Below are 5,817 nucleotides of genomic sequence, written 5' to 3'. Positions count from 1 at the left end.
TCCTGATGTCTAGTCTGAATCTACCCTCTGCCGGCTTGTGACCGTTATTCCTGGTCACCCCTGGCAGTGCTCGGGGGAACAGGGACTCCCTCAATGCCTGCTGGTCCCCTCTGACTAGTTTGTAACAGGCCACAAGATCCCCCCTCAGCCTTCTCTTGTGGAGGCTGAACAGGTTCAGGTCCCGTAGCCTCCCCCCGTAGGGCCTGCCCTGCTGTCCCCTGATCATGCGGGTGGCCCTCCTCTGGACCCTCTCCATGTTGTCCACATCCATCCTGAAGTGGGGCGCCCAGAACTGGACGCAGTACTCCAGCTGCGGCCTGACCAGTGCCGCACAGAGGGGGAGGATCACCTCCTTGGACCTGCTTGAGATGCATCTGTGGAAGCAGGACAAGGTGCGGTTGGCCTTCTTGACTGCCTCCCCACACTGCCGGCCCATGTTCATCTCGTCCTCAGTGATGACTCCAAGATTCACTAGAGTCAATGGGTAAAAATTCCTTTTTTTTTTCCCTCTATCCATGTCTTCAACTTGCAGACATGTTGAGAAGAAGGTCTCTGTTTAGTAGAGCATATTTATCCTGCCCCATATGCCCTGTATATACCTTCATAGACTGACTGGACCCAACAGGAGCCCTGACCTCTAGGCATGGGCAACTAGTCTAGTGTAATTCACTTAAATTAAGCCATTCCATATGACCTGGCCTTTCTGAACTGAAGATAAAGTAAACTCTAAAGCTTTGAACAAAGCTCTGAACACAACTGAAGCCTCAGTCTGCAGACTCCCAGGGTTATGCTCTGCTAAGTTCTCACATGCTAAACTGCTTTAAGCCCTATCAGTATACAAATGGGATATATCTAAAGATAACACACATGCTCCGAGAAACACTAAGGGAATTTTGCTTGGAGGTACTCTTTTTTGTTGTTTTTCATGAAACAATATCCCAACAAAACCCCAGACCCGGATACATGATGTGCAAGTCTTGTGCTTTGTACGGATGCTGTGAATCTGGCCTTACACATTTCCTGTTCCTAATTAGCACACAGGCTACCCGTGCACTTGGGTAAATTTGTGACTAAGTTTGTGACTCCATCAACGCTAGAACTGGTTGCTGATATAGGCTTGTCAAACCAGCAATACCAGCCAGCCCTCCTAGGGGAGACATGGCTTTTATCAGTATAGCTTTTGTTGCTTCCCTGAGCAAAATAGTCTGTACCAGCTAAGGTACTTTTTCATAGATTCATAGATTCATAGATTAAGGGTCGGAAGGGACCTAGTAGATCTTCTAGCCCGACCCCCCGCCAGGGCGGGAGAACAACAAAAAACCCCAAAAAGAGAAATGGGACTCAAACGAGTCCAGCCAGGTAGGCATCCAGCCTCTTCTTAAAGACCCCTTACTTATTAGGCCATTATAACTGTTTCCATTCCTGGGGGGTTTCTCGTGTATAGAAAGTTATTCCCTTAAGCAGCATTACTGTCTCAGCAAAAATTTCCCTTGTAGATCAACTCCGTCATGATCTTCTGTGCTGCACTTGGCTGGCAGTGAACACACCCAAAGAGGTTGTTGTTCACCAGTGGGTGGGGAGGAGAACCTAATGCCTCTTTGTTTTTCCTTCCAGCTTGATCTCACAGCATTCGCCCCTGAAGCCTGCACTGCCAATCCAAGCCCATGCTTGGCTCAGCTCTGGTCAGGCTCGTGAAGGTGAGCCTGTGATGTTCTGGGCCTCTTGCAGTCAATGGTGCATTGAAGCACATCAGGAAAGGATAAGGTAAGGTATTTCCTCTGGGCTGGGTGCCCAGTAACTTTGGAGGGGAGAGGAAGTGGGTTTCCAAGGCCCCTTCAGAAAGCACTGCCCACTCCTGTCTAGCAAGGCAGAAAGAAAGAGCTCTCTAGCCAAGTTGTCTCTGGACATCTTGATGCAGCACTCTAGGGCTTCCCCTTTGTTTTTGCTGGTAGCTGTAATTCCTCCTGCCATGAAATGGGCAGCCAATGCCAAGTTTAGACACAGTCTAGACGCAACCTGTATATTTATAACCCTGGCACATAAGGTGGCAGCTGGTGGGGTATAAACAGCATTCAAACATATTGAGAGGCAAAGCTATTTATACCACCAGGATGATGAATTTAGACTTACAACTAAAAGGACAGAGGCTGCAATTCACAGCATAGAAAATCCACTGCAGATGTCAAGGCGTCGCCCCTTCACGTGCGGACATAAGGGCAGGAGATGACATGAGTTAAACTCACTGTTAATCCTCGAGCTGAACCAGACCTGGGGCCAGATTCACCCCTGCAGCAAGTCCATTGATTATCCTCATGTCTCACCAAGGATCAATTTGGCCCACCGACTGCAAAGAGTGACTACCAGCTGAATCAGGCTTAGCACAACCCCTATGGGCTCTGCCAGAAACAGGCTCTTGAGTAATTCATTTGGGAAATCTTTTGCCAGGAAATTAGGCAGTTCTTGGTTCAAGTTGCAGCAGTGATAAAGTACAAACAGTAAGTAACAGCCATGAGGTTGCTCTCCAAAGGCTTAGTGTCACTCCAGTCAGTAGGCATTTTCACCTCTTTTACAAGGCTAAGATTTGACAAGTACATGGCAGCCATGTGCATGTAGGATGCCATCTAAATGTACATTGGCATTTGCACCTTGAGTCCTGGAAGATGACTCTTCAGTCTGCAGACTGCTCATGGTAAGATGAAACAGAACATGCTGGGACTTCTAGCCTTGGTGGAGCCAAACCCTGCAGCTTGTTTCAGGTTATGCCGCTTACATGCATTTTAGTGTTGGGCAACATTTGGGTGCTGGGGCCCTGTGTAAACTATAATACTTCAAGGTCTAGTCTGGGAAAGACAGGGAGGACTCTTAGACTGCGCTAAACAATGGTAACTGCACTGAACTGTGGGTCAGGTGTTGGCCGAACAATTTGAGTGTTCTCGTGTTGGAGAGTATATTCAAGCTGAGGACCACAGTTCATGTACAAACATGCATCCAGTTTCACACTCCTGCTTTTACTGAAAGGAAGGTTTTATCCCCATTTTACAACTGGGAATATTGAGATGGACAAATCACTGCCAGAACCTAGATATCGCAGGCCTTACCAGTGCAGTCATTTTTCTTACCTGTGGGAAGAATAGGGAAGAGCAACAACATTATGAATTGGACAAAGTTGTTCCATGTCATGCAGTCGTACTTGAAAAGGGAGAAAACAGAGTCTGGTGGAGAGAGCAGAAAACTGGGAGCCATTTGTGCTGTTTCCTTGAATGAATCACAACCTTTGTGTGCCTCAGTTTCCACATCTGTTCATTGAAGATAATACTGACACAGTGGGCGCATCTATACAAGATGCTACGGTGCAGATGCAACAAGCTACTGTGCCATAGCTCATCGTTATGGCGCTGTAGCCTCTCCAGGCACAAACCGTGACAGCGATGCTACTGCACACTGCCAACAAGTTACAGTGCAGTAGCTCGTTGTTACTGGACAGTAGCATGTAAAAGTAACCGTGCAGTGATTGGACTGTGCACTAATGCTGGTTACTGCACAGTCATTTAGTACTTGGTTAAGCAAGTACTAAATGACTGCGCAGTAACAGCTGCACAGTCCGCCGCTCGCATAGACGTGGCTAGTGTGGTCGAATGTCTATAAGTTACTTTGAGATCCTTGGGTGAAGTGAGACAGGCATGCGCTAGATTCTTCGATTACATGAGTTTGGGCTCTCAGCCACCGGTCCAACTGCTTGTCTTTACCTGCGTCCTTAGACCAGACTCACAACATGACTTCATTTCTAGTTTGTCTTTGTTGCAAGAATACGTTGGGGGTTTTTAACCTTTTAAAGGCCTCTGGTCAGACCCATCGTCTCTCTGCTATTTTTGTCACAGTCTGGACCTGTCTTCTTAAACAGCTGTCCGAGCTCCAGCTCTTTCAGAAGTGCAAGAAATGGAGGGCGGGGGGGAATATCAAGAGACCCGTTCCTCACTGAGGATCCTCCAAAGCTAACAGGGTGTAAAAGTTTTTGTGTCAGGCCCTTCTTGGATTCAGCCCTGCAGGGGAAGGAGTGTCACAACGAGAACTGGACGGACATGACCACACTGCTCTCTCCTTTTTTCAACTAACCACAAAAGGTTTTAGATTACTGCCTCTAACTGGGAGGAACCGGTTCTGCTGGTGATGATGAGGGAAAAAGGTGAGGTTGGACTCAGGTGGCAGTACATATCCGGCTGTGTCCTTTACGTGACTTGCATGTCATGAAACACCCCTTCCCTTCGTCCAACAGAACACTTTTACAGGCATAATTAGCTTTAATAATAGCCTCTGCTTTTCCTCTGAGAATGCAAAGCACTGTACAAACATGTGTTGATTTCCACAACCCTTTGCCTCGTGCCTGGTGATGTCGCAGACACCCTCCTTTATAGCCGGTCACCTAAGGCACAGAGAGGCAAAATGCCCAAGCTACAGGTCACACGATGAGTTGGTGGAAGCTTTGAGAGGAGTTAGAGGCTCCACACCAGTGATATCATGCTTTTGCTCTGTGGAGACGGGCCCCCCTAGGCAGCTGTACACCGTGGTCCTCTGTTGGGTGCCCTGCTCTCAGTCGGGATGCAAATCCACCTCCTGGTGCTTCCAGACGCAGTGTACCCTGACGGGGGGAGCAGAACTTTGGCAGGGTGGATCCAGGAGAAACCTGCACTGCTGTGTTTGGCTGTAATCCGCTTTTTATGAGCTATCTGCGTGCAATGATCAGTGACCAGAAGGTGTGTGTGTGTGGCGGGGATGTATATATGAGCAGTCTGCAGACTGAAGAGTCGTCTTCCAGGACTCAAGGTGCAAATGCCAGTGTACATTTAGATGGCATCCTACATGCACATGGCGGCCACGAACTTGTCAGATCTTAGCCTTGTAAAAGAGGTGAATTTGCATGCTGACTAGAGTGGCACTAAGCCTTTGGAGAGCAACCTCATGGCTGTTACTTACTGTTTGTACTTTATCACTGCGGCAGCTTGAACCAAGAACTGCCTAGTTTCCTGGCAAAAGAGCTCCCAGATGAATTACTCAGGAGCGGAGCCTGTTTCTGGCAGAGCCCATAGGGGTTGTGCTAAGCCTGATTCAGCTGGTAGTCACTCTTTGCAGTCGGTGGGCCAAATTGATCCTTGGTGAGACATGAGGATAATCAATGGACTTGCTGCAGGGGTGAATCTGGCCCCAGGTCTGGTTCAGCTCGAGGATTAACAGTGAATTGATCTCATGTCATCTCCTGCCCTCATGTCCCCACGTGAAGGGGCGACGCCTTGACATCTGCAGTGGATTTTCTATGCCGTGAATTGCAGCCTCTGTCTTTTTAGTTGTAAGTCTAAATTCATCATCCTGATGGTATGTATGTATAAAGACATATACTTTTACAAAAAATAAAGATCTATGTGCAAGGCAAGAATGTATCAATCATGAAAGGTTCCGCCAGTGATTTTTTAGTCCTACATTGCACACAGCTGGGCCATTGCACAAGAAGCAGTTAAGGGAAACTGGCCTCAAATGGGTCAAGTTGCTTACTCAAACAAACCCAGGCCTGGGAAGAAAAAGAGAAGTGAAAATGGTGAGAGATGAACTGACCCCAAATAGGAAAGCCCAACGGCAGATGGACTCCACTGCTGGCTGGGGACACTGAAAGGTCACACTTAGTGGGCCAGCACTGCAGCGGTTGTTCCTCAACCAAGAAGAGCCTCCACCCTGCATTGAGGGAGAATAATAATATGTAAATTACTCAAGGTAATTTTGTTCCCCATTTAATGCTGGGTGTTTCTTTCCAGCTCTCAGGCCAAGATC

This window comes from Gavialis gangeticus, unplaced genomic scaffold (genome assembly GCF_001723915.1).
Source record: "Gavialis gangeticus isolate Ggan-Ray unplaced genomic scaffold, GavGan_comp1, whole genome shotgun sequence".
NCBI lineage: Eukaryota > Metazoa > Chordata > Crocodylia > Gavialidae > Gavialis > Gavialis gangeticus.
The sequence above is the reverse complement of the archived record's forward strand: the minus strand, read 5'-3'. Positions refer to the sequence as shown.